Source organism: Pinus tabuliformis, chromosome 6, assembly GCF_031772625.1.
Source record: "Pinus tabuliformis cultivar Carrire ecotype Pingquan chromosome 6, CPIR1, whole genome shotgun sequence".
Taxonomy (NCBI): Eukaryota; Viridiplantae; Streptophyta; class Pinopsida; order Pinales; family Pinaceae; genus Pinus; species Pinus tabuliformis.
This window is the reverse complement of record NC_142292.1, coordinates 2,046,019,167-2,046,041,075: the sequence shown is the minus strand read 5'-3', so window position 1 is coordinate 2,046,041,075 and position 21,909 is coordinate 2,046,019,167. Positions and strand designations below refer to the sequence as shown.

At 40.0% G+C, this 21,909-nt stretch overlaps 1 pseudogene; it reads left to right on the top strand.

Moving 5' to 3' along the window:
- Positions 1–21,159: 21,159 nt before the first annotated feature.
- Positions 21,160–21,615, top strand: LOC149267465 (uncharacterized; annotated as a pseudogene).
- Positions 21,616–21,909: the final 294 nt, after the last annotated feature.

Below are 21,909 nucleotides of genomic sequence, written 5' to 3'. Positions count from 1 at the left end.
ATCCAAATGTGTCGAAGGAGAAAACAGAAAAGAAGGATGTTCCAGCGAAAGAGGTAGAAAAAGTTTCAGTTTTTAACTTAGAAAACGAAATTGCTAAGTGAAAATGTCCATTCCTTTGACTGAGTTGATGAAGAACAATAATTATAAAGGTAGAGTGTCTAAAATTTTGAATTTGGATCCATCATCCGACATGGTGAACGTGGAAGATGACAGTCCCGAGTTGATTTTTGGACCAGCATTGGAAGGTCAGTCTCAAGATAGTGATGTCGCTCCTTTTTATATCAGTCTCACGGTGCATGACTTTGTATTACATAATGCTAGGTTTGATTCCGGAGCTTCTCATAATCTCATGCCTAAGGCCATCATGGAGAAATTGGGATTGGATATCACCAGAAAATATCATGATCTTTACTCTTTCGATTCCAGTAGAGTAAGGTGCATTGGTCGTATTAAGGATTTGGTTGTCAGTTTGGATCAGATTCTGGCTAAAAATGTTTTGATGGACGTGGTGGTGGTGGATATCCCTCCTAGATTTGGCATGCTTCTTTCTAGATCTTGGGGAGCAAAAATTAAAGGGACAATGCAACTTGATTTCTACTATGCTACTGTTCTCGTGTTTGGTCAAATGAGGAAAGTATACTGGGAACAGAAAATGAAGTACATGATCACTAGCAAGGAGAAACCGGTAAATCATCCAATCAACTATGTACATACTAATCTAGAATCATTTGTTTTGTATTTAGATAGCTTTAATGATGTAAATAGCCAAATATTTGAAGTAGAAGACATTCCCTAAATCACTGAAAATTTCAGAGAATTCTTAAAACAAGAAAGGAAAAGACTTGATAGTACCGCTGAGCAATCAGCCGTCCGACAGCAGCAACATGTTAATGGGCAGCAAGGAAAAGAAACAGAATTTCAGCATTTGGAAGGGGATGAAACAGGCCTGTGGAGCATGGACTTTGATGGCGCGGTAGGAAGGAAGGTGCTGGAATTGGTATTTGGATATGCAGCCCTGTTTTTGCCCCAAACAAAGTGCCAAGAAATGTAAGGGTTTGCTCTTATAAACTAGCTTTTGACTGTTCAAACAATGAGGCTGAATACGAAGCTTTAATTGTCGGTTTGAAAGTTCTTAGAAAATTGAATGCTAAAAGGATTTCAGTGTATGGTGACTTTGAGTTAATTATCAAGCAGGTGAAATGGGAATACCAAGCTAAGCACCCTCGAATGAGGGCCTACCGCAATGCGGTGTTGGATATCTTGAAAGTATTTTCTGATTATACTATAACCTGTGTTCCCCGTGCTCAGAATGTTATTGTAGATTCACTTGCAACAGCAACAAGTAATTTAAAATTCTGATGAAATCCAACAAGAATTTTGAGATTCACATGAAGCATCACCCAGCTGTCCCCGACAATCAAAGGTATTGGCAAGTGTTTCAAGATGATGATGAGATCCACGAATTTCTGCAAAATAAAGGTAAATTCAAGGACACTTCTATTTATGTGGAGTATGATGATGGTGATGTGGATATGGAATTCAATCAGATGGAAGTTTTGCAGCTCAAAGACAACATCATTCCTAAAGGTCTAATACCTTTAGAGGAGCTCTTCGATCAAGACGATGTGGCTAGAAAACCAAGCTTGCTGCCAACCAAAAAAGGAGTTGAGGATGTGAACATTGGATCAGCTGAAAATCCCAAGATGGTAAAATTATCAAAAGCATTTCCTCCACAGGTAAAAGCAAAGTATATTAGTTTGTTATCCTCTTTTACTGATGTATTTTCTTGGGATTATTCAGATTTGAAGGCATATGACACAAGCATAATTCAGCGTGTCATTCCAATCAAGCCAAATCAAAAGCATTTTCGTCAAAAGCTAAGAAGAATAAATTTGAAGCTGATTCCGTCAATCGAGAAGGAAGTGAATAGGTTGTATAAAGCTGGTATCATAGTCCCCATAATATTTTCAGATTGGATTTCAAACTTGGTGCCCATCCACAAGAAAACAGGTGAGATCCGGTTATGCATTGATTTTAGAAATCTGAACAAAGTATCCTTGAAAGACAACTATCCATTGCCTAAGATGGATCACATACATCAAAAAGTAGTTGGAGCATCATGGATGTCACTACTCGATGGTTATTTGGGTTATAACCAAATTCTGGTCCATGAGGATGATAGAGACAAAACAGCATTCACCACTCCGTGGGGAACTTTTCATTATGCAAAGATGCCTTTTGGATTGAAAAATGTTGATGCAACCTTTCAGCGGGCAATGGATATCACATTTGCTAATAAAAAATGTCTTTCTAGTTGTTTATCTTGATGACTTAACAGTTTTCTCCAATTCAAATGAAGATCACCTCTATCATTTGAAGATTGTTTTTCAGCGGTGTAGGAAGTATGGTATCTCTCTCAATCCAAAGAAAATTTTGTTTGCCATGGATGAAGGCAAGCTTCACGGGCATATTATCTCAAAGGAGGGCATCCGCATCGATCCAGCTCGAGTAGAGGCCATTCAAAAGATTGATTTCCCACGAAGTAAGAAAGAAATCCAATCCTTCAATGGTAATATAAACTTCTTACGTCGCTTTGTGCCCAATCTTGCAGAACACTTAAGAGAAATCACAAACATGCTCAAAAAAGATAGTGCAGTAAGGTGGACCGAGGAAGCAGTTAAGTCTTTTAATTTGGTGAAATTAGCTCTTTCTTCAGCTCCGGTTTTGATCAGCTCAGATTATACTCAGGATTTTATTTTTTTCTCATTTGCCTTCGATCATACTATGGCAGCGATCTTGATGCAAAAAAGAGATCAGCTTGAGAAACCAATTGCATTTTTTAGCAGAACCATAAGGGATGTGACATTGAAGTACAATATTATTGAAAAACAAGCCCTTGCCTTAGTAAAAGAACTGAAAGATTTTCGGGTTTATATTTTGCATTCTCACATCCTTGCTTATGTCCCTAATGCTATTGTTAAGGATGTCCTAGTGAAAATAGATCCGGAGGGGAGAAGAGGCAAATGGATTGCTGCCTTGCTGGAGTATGACGTGGAAATCAAACTGACAAAGCTCATTAAAGGAAGGGGGTTGGCTAAACTAATGGTTGAGTCAAATCTGCACACCTTGGACATTAATCTAATTGCTGCTATGTCGGAGGAAGATGAAGAGAATATGCCCACTCAGGTATCAAAAATTTTCCTTCTTTCTCCTTGGTATTCGGACATTGTTTATGTACTCCAAAATCTATCATCACCGCCTGGAATGGCTAAGAAAAAAAGTAGGACACTGAAATTCAAGGCTCCAAAATTTTGTATTATGAATGGTGCACTCTATTGGAAAGATCCCGGTGGTGTCCCGCTGAATTGTTTAGTAGAAGAAGATGCAAAACAAGTTATGGAAGATTTTCACAAGGGAGATTGCAGAGGCCATCTTTTCTGAAAGACAACAGCCAATAAAATCGTGAGAGTGGGGTATTATTGGCCAAGGCTTTTTGTTGATGTGAACAAAACAGTGGCTAGTTGCCACGAATGTCAGATTTTTCAAAGTAAGAGGAAGCTGCAGCCTTTACCACTCAAGCCCATTGAAGTAAGTGCTCCATTTCAGCAGTGGGGTTTGGATTTCATTGGTGAGATCCATCCTTCTTCTTCAACGCAGCATAAGTGGATCCTCACAGCGATGGATTATTTCACCAGATGGATTGAGGAAATTCCTACAAGGCAGGCTACCGATTCAGTAATTATTTCATTTCTTGAAAACAACATTTTGTCTCGTTTTGGCTGTCCAAATAATATAATCACTGACAATGTAGCAGCTTTTAAATCCAAAAGAATGATTGACTTTTGTCATAAGTATCAAATCACTTTGGGGCACTCAACTGCCTATTACCTTCAAGGTAATGGATTGGCGGAATCTTCAAATAAATCTCTTGTCAACATTATCAAAAAGCTGTTGGAAACTAACAAGAAGAGTTGGCACAAAAAGCTGGTCAATGCACTTTGGACAGACAGGGTAAGTCAAAAGAAATCTATAGGCATGTCTCCTTTTGAGCTTGTGTACGGTGTGGACACAGTTTTCCCGACCTCTCTAGCAGTCCTGGTGGTCAAACTGTTGCAAGAAGTTGGCAGCGAAGATGATAGTTTGCAGCAAAGGATCAATCAAATGATACATTTGCAGCAAACTAGAGAGGTGGTATTTTAGAATACTTCCAAGCCGCAAAAAAGAATTAAGAGGATATATGACCGAAAAGCAAAGGCAGACAGGTTTGAAATTAAAAACATAGTGCTAAAATGGGATGCAAGGAATGAAGAGAAAGGTAAGCACAGAAAATTTGAAAATCTCTGGAAAGGACCGTACAAGATTGTTGCAATTGGGGCCAGAATGATTTCCTTTTACAAGAGCTAAATGGTGAAGACTATCCTGGTGGGCCTATCAATGGTCTCCTCAAACAGTGTTATTTGTGAAATGTTTTCTACTCTCCTACTCATCATTGTATATACCGGTTTGTTTCAATTCCATTGCAAGTGTGTATTGTTTTCATTCTTCAGTTTGGGGCCCGAGGTGAAGGCTATAAAGATGAGGTTTGATTTTAGTATTTGGTTTGGTTTGATAGAGTCGGGTCTTTCAGTCAATTTCAGTCTTGAACATGAGTCAATTTTGAGTCACATTCAATCCTGAAATTGAGTCATTAAGTCAAGAGTTTGGTTTCGGTTTGTCAAAGTTATTGACTCCATAGCCCAATGGACGAAGGCACTGCTTGCTTTCCCAGAGATCTGTAGTTCTTGGCACCTCCAAGGAGCTACCATCCCCATTGGAGCCAATGTTAGTGTCAGTATCTTCATCCCTCTGTCAGAGATCAAATCCTCTTGTTGCATTGCATATTAGGTGTCCCGCCCAGTCAACTACATTCCATTAGGCACATGGATCATCTGATGGTAGTGGCTTCTCCTACAGTTTCCCTCATGACATTTACCTGCTGGCTCATGTTTATTCATCAAAAATTGTACACAGTCACCTTTTTTGTCTTAAATATTGCAAAAGTCTTTACTAGGGTTTTATTGTCATTAAGTCTAGGGTTTCATTAGGGTTTCATCAAAAAGAGTTTCAAAGTATCCAATAACAACCAACACGCCATGAGGAGGTTCCAGTCTCAATAAATTTTATGATCAAGTATTCAGAGACGTGTCTTTCCTCAAAACTCTGTTTTGAGAAAAAACATAGTATTTTTGCTTTTATTGTACAAATATATGTAATTTTATCCCTTCAACTGTAAATTTCTTCACCTGCAACCCTCGTCACTTTTCCTAGCCTCAATAGCTCCAACCCCCTGAAAAACAAGCAAAATACAGGTCATTCAGTTCATTACAAGTTCTAATAAAGCGAAAAAGCTCAAAAACCGAGTTTAAAAATAAAGGCAAATTCAAAACATTGCAAAAGTGGGTTTTGTGAAATTAAAATTAAAGGCTCCATGAATATAAGTCATTGTTTCAATTTGAAAGCTCATTTGCACTCTTGGAAGCAAGCAAAGTCGTGTTTGAAGGCGAGCAAGAGAAAATCGGAGAAGTTTTCCAAAACATAGAGGCGCGGCGCATTGGGTAACTGGCGCAGTGCACATAATAGGTGCAGCACATTGGGCCGCGGTCTCCAGTTTATAATTACAAGGGCGTAGCGCACATAACTGGCGCGGCGCGTTGGGTTTGATGCGTGGCGCATACAGCCAACAAGCCCAAAACCTTCATCAACTTGCTCCAAATCGCCTAACACGCTTGGATCTTCACTTGTACAAGTAGGTTGAGCCTTTATCACTACTTTCCATCCAATTTTGGCGGTTGTTTTATGGTGTTTGTCTTATGGTGGTTGAATAAGAAAATCAAATCATACCTCTCTCTCCAAAAAAAATAGTGCTAGGGTTTATATCAAATCTTTTTCCGCCAAGTCATTCCATCATCTTTCTACTCCCTCACTCCATTTTCCCTCATTTCCCTATTCCCTAAACTCATATATCCCTAAATTCACTAATCCCATATCCCAATTCCATATCCCCAATTCCCATTTCCCAAATCCCAAATATAATTCCCAAACCCTAGTGTTATACCCAAAATTCCTAAATTGTTCCATAATCCCCTATTTTCCTAATTAAAACCTATCCCAACAGTCCCTAAATCCCTCATTGTTTCCCCCCTCCACAGTCCCTCATATCACTGTTTCCCTGGGTGGAAAAAGTCAAATTATAAATCACCTATTTCTCATCAAAATAGTTCATCCACTAGCAGAAATGGCATTTGATCCCTCATAAGATTATGAAGAGGAGACACATAGTGACTCACCTACAGAAGTACATGCACCCAGGAGGCCTCATAGAGGTGGCAAGCATATTCGAGAAGAACCAACCATTCTTGTTGAGTTACAGGCCTGCCCTCTTGCCATCATTTGTTTTCAGCACCAGTCCTGCTATGAATTTTGTGAGAAGGTTGCTAGCATTCAGTTTCATCATGAGTTGGCTCGTTTGTTTGTGTTGCATTTACATGATGGTCAAGCCACTCTAGCTGGTGTCACTTTCACATTAACACCAGAATCTATTTCACTAGCAACCAGTATTCCTAACATTGGAGAGCAATGGAACAAGTGCCAACAAATTGACTAGCAGCATTATGAACCATACATCAAACCTGGCTATTTGAGACAACTCAGCAGAGTATTTCCTTTCTGATACCTCAAAGATTCTTATGCTCCATTGATGAAATTGATCATGAAGTATTTCAGCTGTGAGGGTCGATTTTCCCATTTATATGCTTATCATATCAGGTTGCTGATGCATTTTACCAGAGTAAGGATGATGAACATCCCTTACTTAATATGCCGAAATATCGAGAAGATGATCACTCTAGTGCAGCACAAGACTCCTCAGCAGCAATTCAACAGTATTTACCATTTTTCTCTCATTAAAATTGTGGTCATTCATCAGCTTGGCTTATAGGGCATTACTTTGGAGGATTTCATCTCTCGTGAGTTTTTTAGAGCTCCTCAGGGACCTTCAGAGGCTTTGCATGAGACGGGTGGACCTTCTTATTAGCATGAGGGTCATGAGACACAAACCGCTAGTACGCCGATGTTTATCACTTATCAGAAGGGAACTATACGGTTGTTTGCAGCAGCAAAGCGAGTGTTATCTCCACCTAGGGTGGAAGGGGCTTCGCTTACGTCATCAACACAACAGGTTCAGGATAAAGGTAAGAGGCCACTACAGGAGGAAGGACCATCAAGTGAGCGTGAGACTGATTTCATTCTCATTGAGGGTGATGATACTGATATGGGCCCGCAAAGCACAAATCTCAAAGAAGTCATTCAAGAGCAGAAGGCAGACATCGATGCTTTGTCCATCAACTTGGAAAGATCCCAATGGACAATACAGTACCTAGAGCAAAGGAATAAGCAGCTTAAAGACCAGCAATCGATTATGGAGTTGTAAAACATTCGGGAGAATCGCCAAGCTGCCCAAAGGAGGAGGGTGGAGTTCACTTCACTTGAGAAGGAGGTTAATGCCGATCGGGAGTCATGGCTTGAAAGAGACAATATCCACTTGGAAATAAAGTTAGAAAAGGCCATCAATGAGAAGAATATGCTGAGAAACCTATCATATCATTATTTGTCAAGGAACATGGTGTGCCAAGCTAGAATCAGGAGCTTGAAGGCAAAATTGAAGAGAGCATCAAGGAGGCAAAAATAGCATGAAGGACTCCAGATATTGGCTAAGGCTTCCTTGGAGCAACACAATGTTTGATGGAGAAGACTCAGCCCAAATTTCAAAAATTTTGGGGCACTTTTTGCATTTTTGAAATTTTTGGCACAAAAAACAGAATTTTCTGCCCTATGCGTCGCGCCACGTGGCGCTTGCTTTTTCTAGGAGCCTCCAAATGAAAAAAACTCGGAATTTTTGGATTTGGCATAAAAAAATATGCTTTCCTACCAATGGCCAAGAAATTTGAATAGGTTTCGAGCCCTCAAAAATGTCAAAAACACTCAAAAAATGACCTCACTACCCCTATTTTGACACATAGGAAGCAATGTTGGGAGAATTGACTTTTGTAGGCACAAATGGAGGAAAAATTGAAAAATTCCACTTGGGTAGGAAAGTAGACTGGTAGACCTTTCCAGCAAGCACACTTGGATCTAATTTGGACACTGTTAAGGCCTCCAAAAGTGGGTCCAAACAAGCACTACGCATAGAGAATCAGGTACGGCGCATAAAGGAAATTTTGCCAGTTTGACCAAGTATTACTCTATTTTTCGCACATCTTTGGCCAGTTTGACTTTTTCACTTTCTCAATGGAAAATTTGTGATGTAATTTAATGTACATTGATGGATCATGATGTAAATATGTCAAATTTTCACTTATGGATGTAGATTCATGAGTTTAAAAGTTGTTTGAAACTGAATGAATCAGTTCCCTTGTTTCTAGAGGCATGTTGTTATGTTGCTTGATTTCTAGTTCTTAGTTTAGAATTAGTTGAAACAACTCCTAAACATGTGAGCTCGACCCCTAGAGGCTAGGATGAGCTATGGTTTGTCTATATTATGTTTTTTTTCAGTCATTAGCATGGCTGGACTTTTGAGAAAGCCTTGAGCTTCATTGTACATTCATATCAGCATTCTGGCTAAGGAATTGAGACCAGTGTTTGCAGCACTCTTTGGGATCCATGTGGCAATTTGTCTTGGTACAATGCTTTCTTTTGTAATTTTGAATTTTCTTATGTGTTATGTATGCCATTATCTATATTGTTTCTTCTTAATTAAACAAACAAGAGTGTAAGTAGAGTCCATTCAAAATTGCAGTGCTCTACTTGAGGTTTGCTTTAGTTTTTTTGATGTTTTCAGTTGTTTGGATAGGATCCATAGTTTCTCTTGCCCTCTTCAACTCCTCACCTATCTAATCCCTCCATCTCATTCAAATTGAAGTGCCAAAATCAGTTTCCTACCTTTCCCATTGAGATCTCTGCAAGACTGAACCTCAATCCCCATACCCAAAATCAATCTTTCCATCTGAGCCAACAAAAACATTATTTTATTCAATCAAACTTTATCACACATATACCTAGCCTAAGATCAGTATTTCTATCAGTCATCTCAATCCCTCATCGATTATAATTTGATGATATTGACCCGGAGAGAGCCCTCTCCCGACCTGGTAAGGCTAGCTACCAGGTTAAGCATGGTTTGATGTTGGCCCTGGATCCTACTTTCCTCAGCCTAAGGTAAATCTAGGCACTAACATTTTCCACATGTGAATATCATAGTTCAGGCCTAGTCAGGCCTTTCAAGATTATATATCACATTCTCACTAAGATCATCATGAGTTTGAACCAACACCATACCAATAGAGGATGGCAAGGCGGCTAGGTATAGGAGAAAGTCACACAAATAGTTGGGAGCACTAAGCAATGGGGAAGATATAAGTGCCTCTTTCAAGGAATCAAATGATCGTTGGGCTTGATCATCCCAAAATTATGGTATTCCCTTTTTTATTAGGTGCATAAATCCTTTTGTCAGCTCGACATAATTTATGATGAATCGTCGTAAGAAGTTTTCTTTCCCTTGCAAATGTTGGAGCTGTAAAATGATTGTGGCATGGGAAATTGAGTAATTTCATTTACCATATCAGGATCAACCCTAATCCTATGTTTGGAGACAATGAAACCAAGTAGGCATCCAGACTCAACAAAGAAAATGCATTTGCATGGATTCAGACATATGTTATAGAACCTGCACCTAAGAAAAATTGCTCGAAGATGAACTAGGTGTTGGGTTCGCTTCTTGGAATGGGTTGGAAGGTCATCCAAGTAAGCTTGAACAATGTGTCTGATATCATGGAATGTGTAGTCCATGGCCCATTGAAAGGTTTCTCCAACATTCTTTAGACCGAATGGGAGTTTTCTATATGCAAATATTCCCCAAGGGAAAATGAAGGCAGTTTTGTGCTAGTCCACAGGTTTTATGGTGATCTAGTTATAGCCTGAGAAACCATCCATAAATGAGAAGGATTCACAACCGACACAATCGTCGATTATTTGGTCGATGAACGGTGTCAGATAATTATCTTTTGGACACGCAATGTTCAAATCCTGGTAGTCAACACAGACCCAGATGGTACCCTGTTTTTTATCTACAGGAACTAGATTGGAAACCCATTCCGTCAAAAGAACGGAATAAACAAAACCAGCACGTAATAATTTTTCCACCTCAGTCTTGATGGCGACATTTTTGCGGGGCTGGACTGGTCGGAGCCTTTGGCAGACAGGGCTAGCATTGTCATAAACCTTGACCTCATGCTCGCCAATAGATGGATCTATGTCAAGTATTTCCTCATAATACCAAGCAAATCCATCGCGGAATTCCTTAAAAAGGTAAGTGAGGCTTGCAATTTCCTCAGGATTGTAATTGGCTCCAATATGTATATTTTCCATGATGCTTGTCTTTATTGAGATATCAATGAGAATTGTCTTTGAAAGATCACCCATGTTACCTTCCAAATCCAAAATTTAGATGGCTATATAAATTGAGGGAATGATCTTATGTGTTTCAAAGGATAGGATTTGTATAGGGGTCATGTCTGAATCATATATTGAAATGCGATGGTGAGAGTTTTCCCAAGGTCGTTCCTCTAAACACATGATCTCTCTAATAGCTTCATCCAAAGGTATGACTTGAATGAGGATATCGCTAGAGGTATCATTTGTGGGAGAGGAGGTGGTGTCGTTGGCCGTGACCAAAGTGATAGAAGAATCGGATGCAAATTGAATGGATTGATAGGCTAATTCGACTGGTGACAGTGGAATTTGTTCTCCATAAGAGTCAATGTCCAAAGGGGCCAGGAGGATCCAAGGATTAGTTGGGTCATGAGGAATAATCGAGACCATAGGAATTGTATGTCGAACCGCAAGGGACGGGAGATGAAAATAACCCATCAAGGAAGAACCCTTCAAAAGATGGTATTGATACTGACATAAGAGTCGGGTATGCCACCCACTAAAAGTATAATGTCACTAGGAAATGGGGAGTAATCTAGGGTGCAGAAGGAAAATTGGTCCACCATGCCTATTCTTCCATGCAATGGAAATAGGATGATGTGAAAAACAGTAAACATGTTGGCATTCATGGCATAACTCCAAATGCGACCGAAAATCAGATTATAGTTGAGTTTTCGATCCATGACTTCAATGTCCACCATTACCTTTTTCCCACTCAAAGTGATCGGGTAGCCGGTAAAGTAACCTTTTGGGATGAATGTATGGCCATTGAAATATTTAAGGGAATTCGATGTTGGAGAGAGGGTTGGAGAACCCAAGGTGAGCCAACATGAAGTAAACATGACGCAGGTCGAAGCGCCTTCATTAATGATAGCTCTATGTACCCCTCACCCTTTCGGAAAATTTTGCACCTGAAATGCAAGCTGGTGGGAAAGGGGAGGTTTACATTTCTCCATGTCAAATATTTCTAGCATGGAATCCTGACGGTCAACCACACCAATAGCCGAAATCAAAGCTTTCCTTTGTGCTAGACAATTTTTCAATACTTCGAGTGCAGACATAGTTGATAGTGCTCATGCCAAATCTTTTATAATGATGTAGTTTTTGGCAGCATGTGCATATGTATTATGCATTGTGCGACGAAGTGTCCCTTTTGCGGCATGAATTACAAGATTAGAAACCGACCTTTCGATATTAAGATCATTGGGCGACGGTGGGTTTGAACTTGAGGCAACGTCCTAAGCGATAGCAACTAGAGCTCTATAAGTTTTGGCTCACGTTTGAAGATCAACCGATTCAAATGTGTAAATGGTTGACGGTCCTTCACTAGATGAAGGATTATGTGAACCATCCTTGCCCCCTTACGAGGGTTGAGGCGGGTTCGCAATAAGATGTTGTTGCTTTTTAGAAGGGAAAGGGTTTTGTAGGATCGCATGTGTCCAACCAATGTCCTTTTAAGCAAGAAGATTTATGCATTCTTGGAGGCGTGGATACCGATGTGTCATATGGTCTTCCACAATGATTTTGTCCTTTCCACTATCAAGTGGCATAGTAGCTTTCTACTTTGGGTTGGATTGCTTGGGCAACTGCTCCTTAGAAGGAGCAGTGTTTTTCTTATTCTTCTTATTCTTACCGTTGGATTTTTGTGTAGACTGCATAAAGTTTATCACAGTGGTAGGAAGAGCATCTGATTGGGTAGTGGGATCAACAGAAAACTAGGAAATGTGTCCACTAAGTTGTTTTATAGCAGACCCAAAGGTAGCACTGATAATACCATCAGTGTGTGTGCCAAGTTGCTTAGTAGCAAGAGCATTGGAAATTCTATGGGCATTGGGGATTACGTCGTATAATGTGTCAGACTATGCATAAATCAAATCTAAGTGATGGGCATGAAAAATGGATTGGTCTTCAGTGACCACACCACCTAAGGCAAAATCCTTAGTGATTTGAGAAAGAAGAAGCTTACAGAACCAATCTGCTAATAGATAATCCAGAATGGGAGATTTGACTAGCCTCTGCCTACGTCTCCATTCATGAATGTGATCGAAGATGTGGATGGAGGTGTCTTGGCATAAAGTAGTAAGGAGTTTCATTCTGGTTTCATAGCAGATGGGCAACTGAAAGTGCTTTCAAAATTCCATTGCCAAGGCGCCAAAGGTATTAACTGACGCATGTGGTAACTCAATGTACCACTTGGCGGCATTTCTAGTAAGGGTGCGGGGGAATTGTCAGATCCAGATACTGTCATCCACCATGGAGTTTGATATGCACCATAGATGATAAGTGGTGACATGTGTACCTGGATCATCCCCTTGTTTTCCTTCAAACTTCGGGATGTGGAGCATTGCCAGAAAAGGAAAAGTATTTGGTACCCATGATTCTGACCAGGGTGATGACGAATGACTTGAGGGTCCTTGTGGTCCTTCCATCATATTGTTCCTATAATTATACATAGGATTTGTTGAATAATATTTTCCTTCAGGAACAGTCATATATTGTGGTTATCCATATGGGTTGTTAGGCTAGGGGATATAAGCTTGATTTCCCCTAGGAAAATAATTTCCCCCTTAACTCATTTGAGGTTGATAATGGGGTTCCCAAATGGATTGATCGAGATCGGGTTGTGGACTCCCACTAGCCACATAGTTGGTCGTCAGCACTTGACTCACATATCGAGGATTGATGTCAATCAATGATTGTCCAGCTTGTATTATAGACAGAGGGGGAACTATAATTCCTCCTAATGGTATGTGCATGTTGGGAGCAGTGCCCCCTGGCATTTGAACCTGGGGATTTGAACTAAACAAAGTATTCCAACCAAAGGGATTATTGAAGGGACCCATGCTAACAACGCTATTTGAAGCGTTAGCCAAAGGTCCAAGAGAAAACACAAAAGGAGAAAAAATCGGTATGTATTGGGTTCTACTTATGTTGGGTGTAACTAAGTTGCTCGGACTTGGAACAATTTGTATAGTGGGGTTTACGATCAGCGATGTAGTACTGGCTGTCGGTTGGGGAAGTGAGGGTGGACCAAAATTGTCCAAAAAAGTGCACGGCCCGTTATTCACAGACAGAATGGTGGATGTAGGTATAGTGGAAGACATGGTAGGTATCAATGCAACTTGAATCAATAGCAGTCCTAAAGGATCAGTGATAAGAGGATTATAAGGAGGTACAAAACCTTCAGTGAAAAAATCTTCTGGCAGTATTGAGTCTTGGGATGTATTGACTGATTCGGTGTTAGATAATGGAGACTGATTACCTGAAGATGGGTAATTTGATTCACCAAGGCTCAGCAGAACCTCCATAATCAGCAGAGGAAGACCTTGTTGTCGCCTAGATTGATGACAAGGATCGTATGTAGCCACGATAACCAATATATTTTATGAAAAAAATTATAGTGATATTGATTATAGTCTTAGTGATAACAAACTGGAACCTAAAAAATAAAAAATACTCTAAAAATTAAATTAGCAAGCAGGGGATATGACTCTGTCTGATAACCACTATTTGCTGGAGATGAATCCCAATATCACAATGGATAAAAGAGAGAGCTAGCCAAATGTACAGTTACGATTACTCTTGATCTTTTCCTGAACCTCAGATTAAGGGGCCAAGTACTCTCGTGAAGATGATCACCCTCCCAAAAATCGAAGACAGAGTAGGTTCATCTATTTAGGTACCAGGGAAGCCCGCGCCAGTTACCTTGTGTTTGTCCCTAAAAAGTATGGCCATTACGGTTACATCAAATCACAGACACTACCAGGGGTGACATGGTCACAGAGAGTACACTGTGTGGGCAGGATACCTGAGTCCCCAACTCAACTTCGATACCCTCGAAGGGATACCCGATACACAGAATACCCAAAGGAGATGCAATCAAAGGCGGGCTACCTTCTTTCACATTCCAAATTTGTCTCGCATTTAGCTCCGCTTTGACTGGACTGGTCCCGGATAGTATGAGTGCAACAGGATCTTCCCTCTTTAACAACACTAATCTCGATTTTATGATCTTAGGGAGTTAACTCACAACTGCCTAACCCAAGATCCTAGGCTAGACTAATATGTGTTTATAGTCAAAAAAGCATTGTTGATTGATTTTATTACGAGACAGATTTTAAATGTACTTTTTTAATGTCTTTGGAAGGGTTATTGATGTATGGAGTTTTGTGGGACTCTGACACAAACCATGCAAAAAATGCTTTCAATTTCAGTTTGATGAATGAGTTATTTCTACAAGGAGAGAATCATTTATACATCAATCGATACCATGTATCCAGTGCAGTAAAACACAAGCACAACTTGCAGACATGCAATTCTCTCTAACAACTAAACCGAATAGATGTAGAATCTAACCAGTTAAGCAGAAAAACCTTAACAATTTTTTATTTTATTTTTTCTAAAAAACATAAGTAGTTAAGTTATTTTCCTAAAAAGAAAAAATGCTCAAGAAACAGGAAAACAAACAAAAATGCACAACTACAGATCCTTGATCAGACTATAGGCAGCTTCCCTAACCTAGGATTTCACAGAACTGGTTGTTTATCAAGATTTGACCAGCTAATGCACTTCAGAAGAGGGCACAAAGAGTTAGTGACTGCACTAATGCTTTGTCTGCAAGCCAGCAAAGCGTTATAACTCTCTAGTTGCACTGCTAGGGTGCATTGGGGGGGGGGGAAGAAGCTCAAAAGGAAGTCTTTTGGGATCAGCAAAAGATGAGCACAGTGAGGAGGGTGGTAAAGGGTCCTGAATGGTCAAAAAGGGAACCAAGAAGTACAGGAGGGCTTGGAAGCAAAAGAGATTTAGGAACTTGGTAGGAGAAAACAAGGAACTAAGTATAGTCCCCAATGGAGACGTCAATTATTCTATAGGGATTAATGCACGGGTGGATGTGGTTAGAATACCCTCAAGGATCTTCCTGGGACCCTTCGCAGACAGATCAGATTAGCTACAGCTGGCACAAAGAAACATGTACACATCCATATTAATGAAATGATATTCAAAGCAGGAGGGAAGAGATTACCTCAAACCTTGATGCATTTTTGCTGGAGAACCAATGTAGTAGAGTGGAAGGCCTCTCTGCTAGCTCCTAGATCAACACCTGAATATAGACAAGATAAGAAGTAATAATACAACATATAACCTTGATAATCAAAACAATAATACATAAGGATATCAACTAACATGCATCTAATCTACTCATAAACCATGGCATTGCATCAACATGTAACTGAATCACAACATAAACACCATAGAGTAGACAACACAACTACAGGTCTATATTAATAATAGGAAAGGATGATTACAACCATCTGGTGAATCAAGCTTCCCTTAATCCTCCAACTCCTCTCTCTCTCTCTCTCTCTCTTCTTAACCTCTTGGTAAACCAATATGTCTCATACAAAGTTTCGACAATAAGTTGGCAATCCTTCAACCTTTCAACCTCTTTCACAATGCCCCAAGCCTCCAATATATAGAATGAGAGGCTAATCCTTGCCAACTCTCTCATGAGTTCCCTTTGGAAAAATCTAGGATGTTTCCTTGCTTTATTTCTCTTTCCCTTTCTATTAGACTCCATTAGAAATAAAAATATGCTCAAACAAGTTGAAGGTGGATGTTTCCTACTTTTCAGGTTGACATATGAGTAAAAAGTGGGATATTATTCAGTCAACCCACTCCTTTGACCTCCAGAACCTCACAAAAGTTGACTAACGCTACCCCTAAGGAAACACAGAGAGTTACCCTAGGGACTAACACCCTTGGTTCATGCATGGGGAGCATTATAACTCATCCTGTTATTTCCTGGGGAACGTTACCCTAGAAAATAGGACTGTGAACTTGGTCAATCCTTCAATCAAACTGTCTTTCTCCTCTGAGCTGATGAGGAGGCCAATTTCCTATATAACAGGAGTTAGAGCGCGTAGACGAAGAAGAGTCAGACACAGAGGAACCAGAGCAGGGTGGAGCAGACCCTTTGAAGGAGACAAAAGACATTGAGTCTCCTTTCATACTAAATAAGAGGAACAAATCCACCGCGGGAGGTACACGCAAGAAGCAGACGTCTAACAAGACTTCCAACATTGAGTCGATGGTCCAAACTTAGGGGGATATCGATGAGAATGGTGGCACTATACGCTCTATCACTGAGGATATGTGGGGTCACATAGAGGATCAATACAAGTCAGTACTGACGCGGGTCCAATAGGGCCTCAAAGAGCTACAAGTGCAAGCGAGCGTGATTCAAGCAAGCATGGTTCAGGCAAGCGAAAATCAAGCAAACTTGGCAATGACGAGTGCAACAGCAGCATTACCTTCAATGTTGGTGTTCACGATGCCTATTCCAGAATGGTCATTATGCTTTCCTACCACGGTGGATCAGGCAGCAATGCCATATGGAAGGAAATTATAGATGAACTTAGCGGCATTTCCCATCCAAGCGTTACATGAACTCCACCAAGGAGTATCAACCTAGTTGAGAATCCGAGAAGAGCGGTCACTCTTCATGATTAAGGACATCAAGAGCCACAATGAGAAGTTAGATGAAGAAGTTGCCAAAGCAATGCAGGATAGGGACACAGACATTGTGTGCAAAAAGGAGATAGAGAACGCCATCAGTCAGACTTCCATTGAGCTACCAGAGCTCCTCATACAAACTAAAATAGCTTCCGAAGTGAAGCTCCACAAGTTGGAAACCACAGTGAAGGATTCCAAAGTGGAGGTTAAATGAGTCAAATTTGAGGTGAAGATGTAGGTTGTAGAACTGCAGATGAAGCTATAGCCAACAACACCTCCAGAATTTCGAGAGAAACACAAGGCTGCTATTAAGGTAGATATGGAAGTCATAGAAGATGCAGTTAAGGAATGCAACTAGATTTTTGAAAACACCATGGAGATGTGGGCCTTGCTGTAGGAGGACTCACATGTGCAAAAGATTGAGGCGGAAATACGAGATAAACAACTGCAATTTGATGAAATCGAAGCCATAGCGCAGACCTTAGCACCTATGCAATGGTTCACCAGACTCCAGGAAGGGAAGGCCATTCATAATTAGATCAACGAGCCGCAACGAAAAGCCTCAATAATTTCAATAAGAATGCGGCCTTGGGCAAACGAAGCTAGTCAACTCTCTCAGTCTATCGAGAGTAAACTAAAAGGAATGCAGCAAACATAAAGGACCACTGGGTTAGCAGTAGAGGGGCCAACCATGGAGAACTTGGTCGAGGAGGTTCGACAAGCCGTAGTGCAGTACACAACAGAGCTTTAAGCATTGAAGGCAAAGTTCACCGGCCTCAAAGCGTGCGTCGAGGACGTGCCAGCAGAGTGACTCAGGACGAGTCACATCTTTGTGTTAGGGACTTTTTGGGATGGGGACCCCTAGGTCTAAGTTTTGCCTAAGTTTTGAGTCAAATTTTGCAATATTTTAAAGTCTCCACAATATGAGGAGTAGAGTACGCAGAACATTAGGAGTCAAAGGGGCTTTTTAGGAAGGTCAAATCCTGTTATTCTGTAAAGGGATGGGTTATTTTGATTATACAACGAACTTCACCCATGGTTCGTGGACCATGGTAATGTAATGTAAAAGATATAAAAGGAAGTCATGTAGGATCCATTAGGGAGTTCAGAAAAATCTAAGCTTATGAATAGTTGATAACTAATATTTTGAGTTTGTAAATCTCTATTCTAGCGAAGGGGAAGGCTCATGTGGCTAAGTGCATGAAGACCTTGGTATGTCTACAGCTGAGTGCGCGGGCCCCTGCAGCTATGTGCACATGGTCAGAAGAAGTGTATATATTGAAGATCTAAAATAATAAGGCATATTTGAAGCAAATATCCGCGTTTTCTGTCTATTTATATGTTTTTGTGTTTTTATGCTCAGTTATGATTTAGTTCTCTGTCATATTGTTTTAATTGCATCGCAAAGGTTCAGATATACTTTGGTATATTAACTTATGCATGTTAGAGCACTTAGGCAAAGTTCATAGATCTAGTTAAGTAGAAATAGCTTTAATTTTGTGCTTCTAAAGATAAGGGTTCGTGAAGGTTGTATTGGGCCCTAATTTAAAGCACGCCTTGCTGCTACATCACATAGCCTTTTGGATGCAAAAACCTAGTTCTAGCATCCCCCAACACTCCATCGGGTGAGACTGCAGTCTGCGTTAAGCGAACTGTTGCCGAAAGGGTCAGTAGTGTAAGGTTTTGTTTGTTAGCATAGCTAACTCTAAACCTAGGTCCAAGCCCCCTCAAGCCAACAGTTTGGGATGTGTGTAAAAAAGTGACAAGGTCGAGCCATAGATTGGAAGGGGAAGATCTAGAATTTTTTTGGAAAGATTGGCACTCTGACCCTTCAACAGGTTCGTACAGAGCCCTTCCGCTCATCATCCTTTAGGGAGTCTAGCTAGCCCATAGTAAAATTATCTTGTAGGACAAATTGTCAGTGCCGAAGCGAATAATTGTTGAAGCTCTAGCAAATTTGGCCCATTTTTCCCAATAAAAAGGCATTCTACCTCACAGATTAATAATGGACGAATTCTCGGATCCTTTCAAGCCATGGGCTTATTTCAGTGGCGCTTATAGTGACTCATCCAACAAGAGTGGCGGGAGTTACATCCTCTATTTGTTGCTTGCCCATTCCTTTCATGCCAAAATGGGGTATGGTCGAGGAACCAATAAAAAATCTAAACTATTCGCGTGTAAAAATCTTTTGTTCTTTGCGAAGGAAAATTGTTGCACTCAGCTTCAAATTTATGGTGACTCTATGCTAGTGGTTAACTGGTTAAACAGAGCACAAGTTTGCAGGAACCTCCATTTAAGCTCAATCTTAGAAGATTTATGGCAACCCAAAGACCCATTCACTTTCTTTGTATGTTTCCATATTTACAAGGAGTGGAATGTTGAGGCTTATCAACTTTCCAAATCAAGATTAAATATGGACCAAGACCTTTGGCATATCTGAGAGCAACATGAAGATTCCACATATAATTCTACCATCAACGGTTTATAGAACAGGCCAACCATCTTTGTATCAGTTTTGTTTTTTGGTACATCCAAAAACTACTTATGTATATACAAAGGTCGTTGTTTTCGTTTGTCGTTTTGCTTTTGTTGAACAATCGCAATCCTTATGTCATCGCTCACTAGGAGCAGAATAGGCACCTTTTTTGCTAGTGTTTTTTGATGATGATATTATCTTATGGTTGAAGTCAATCAACCGAAACACGTCAGAACTTGTTTTTTCTTGGACAACACTCAAATTTTCTCAACTTAGGGTGTTCGACAACACTCATTTTGTCAACTTAGGGTGTTGGTTTTTTGGCTAAAGTCAAAGGAAATTATCAATTTTGTTTCATTGGGTAAAACATATATGTTTATGATGTAATTATATCATAACAATTATCAGATATGGGTCTCAAACCTAGGTATATACAAGCAATGCACACATATACATCTACAAAATGTAATTTGAATCTTTTGAATATATATATATATATGAAAATATCATAAGCAAAATCATGGATTACCTAAGTCTCAAACTCTAAACAATTAATAACCCCATCAAATTTAACTCTAAACAATTAATAACCCCATCAAATTTACCTTAATTATGGGAACAAATTTGGTAACACTTTTTCGTCTAACCTGTTTAGAAAATTTTCTTTTTAAGCTAGGAAACAAGGTGCTGCTTCTCCACCAAGCGAAACATTAACCTAGAACAGCGTTGTTTTTCCTTCAAAATTAGGTTTTTCCAACAATTTTAGGTGAGCAAACTCTAGTTTGACAAGGTGTTGCTTGCCCTTTAGTTTGGTAGCGTGTTGGTTTTCGTTTAAATCTAGGTTTATGGTTAATACCTTATCTCACATCTTTATTCTTAAAAAAGGATTGTATTCCTTTCTTTTGGTTGAGGCATGTTCATCCCACCTATTTACAAAATTAATTTATTGTATTCCTTTGTTTTGGTTGAAACATATTCATCCAACATCATCATTCCAGGGATCGTATTCTCCTCCTTTCAAGAAAATTCTACCATTCCTTTCGTGATGACTGCCACATATGGAAAGAAAATGAAAATGAAAATATTCAGTGTAGTATAGTAGTAAAGGAATGACTTCTTATCAGAACTCTATTCAAATATTCTCAAAGAAACCTGTTCTGATCGCCTTTTCTCTTTTGATATTTCCAATGGAGAAATGGCGTCCAATATCAGTAAGCCAGGACGTATAATAATATAATTTATGACTGAAACAGTAGTTCTGAATATGGTGGATAGAGAATTGAAAAGAACGTGCACAATGGGTCGGCCAGCCGAAAGGGAGAATCTTCCAGCTTGTGTACTTTAACTTTCTTTAACAGGGTGGGGACTGAACAGGACTAGTCATGGCTAGGAAAAGCTTTGATACAATGTTGGGGTTAGTACCATTTTCTAGGTTTACAGTTGGTCCACATGATCATCCAAAAAAATACACCGCTTAAACAAAAATACCAAGAAAAAATGGAATACATAGATACTAGCAAATAACTTTATTCTATTCCAGTCCACTTTACTTTTGCCTGCGAGTTTCTGTGATTTATATATTCCTGCCAAACAGGTTTTTTGAGACAGAGCAAAGCACGCGTATTGAATCCAGTGAGTGAATTACCATGGTACAATTAAGTGCAGAACAGGCTTCCTTGTTCAGTGAAGCCTTCTGTTTCATCGACAGAGACGGCGACGGAGTTATCAGTGTAAAAGAGGTGGGCGTTGCAATGAGATCGGCGGGCGAGAATGTATCGGAGGAAGAAGTGCAGGAGATGGTGAAGTCGGCGGACAAGGGCGTGGACCTTCAGACTTTCTTGCAGATGGCGGAATCGCGTAATGTCAACGGGAACGGGAAGAAGAAAACGGAGGAGAATCTGCTGAAGGCGTTCCGGTTTCTTGATAGGAATCAGACGGGAAATATCTACGTGGGAGAGCTTCGCCACCTGCTCACCACCGTCGGCGAGAAGTTGAGCGGCGACGAGTTCGATCGGTGGATCGATCAAGAAAGTGACTGCGACTCCAACGGGCGTATCAATTTCGAAATTCTGGTGAAGAAGCTTATGTGCTCCGACAAATGATTATATCGTATACTTCCATTTCTGCAATGCTTTTACTTATTTGCAGTCACAGATTTGTTTGAATAAAGCCCGGAGGATGTGTTCTAACCATTAGACGGGGAGGTTTTAATCCACTAGTCTTGTGGTTTAATACGAGCAAGACATGAATGTCTGAGAGCGGAGAGCGGTTTGAGACATGAATTTTTCAATTTATAAAAAGATTAATCTGAATAAGCCCTGAATATGTAGATTCTGGGAAATTTATAAAAATATTAATTTGAATAAGCCCTGAATATGTGTAGATTCTGGCTAAAT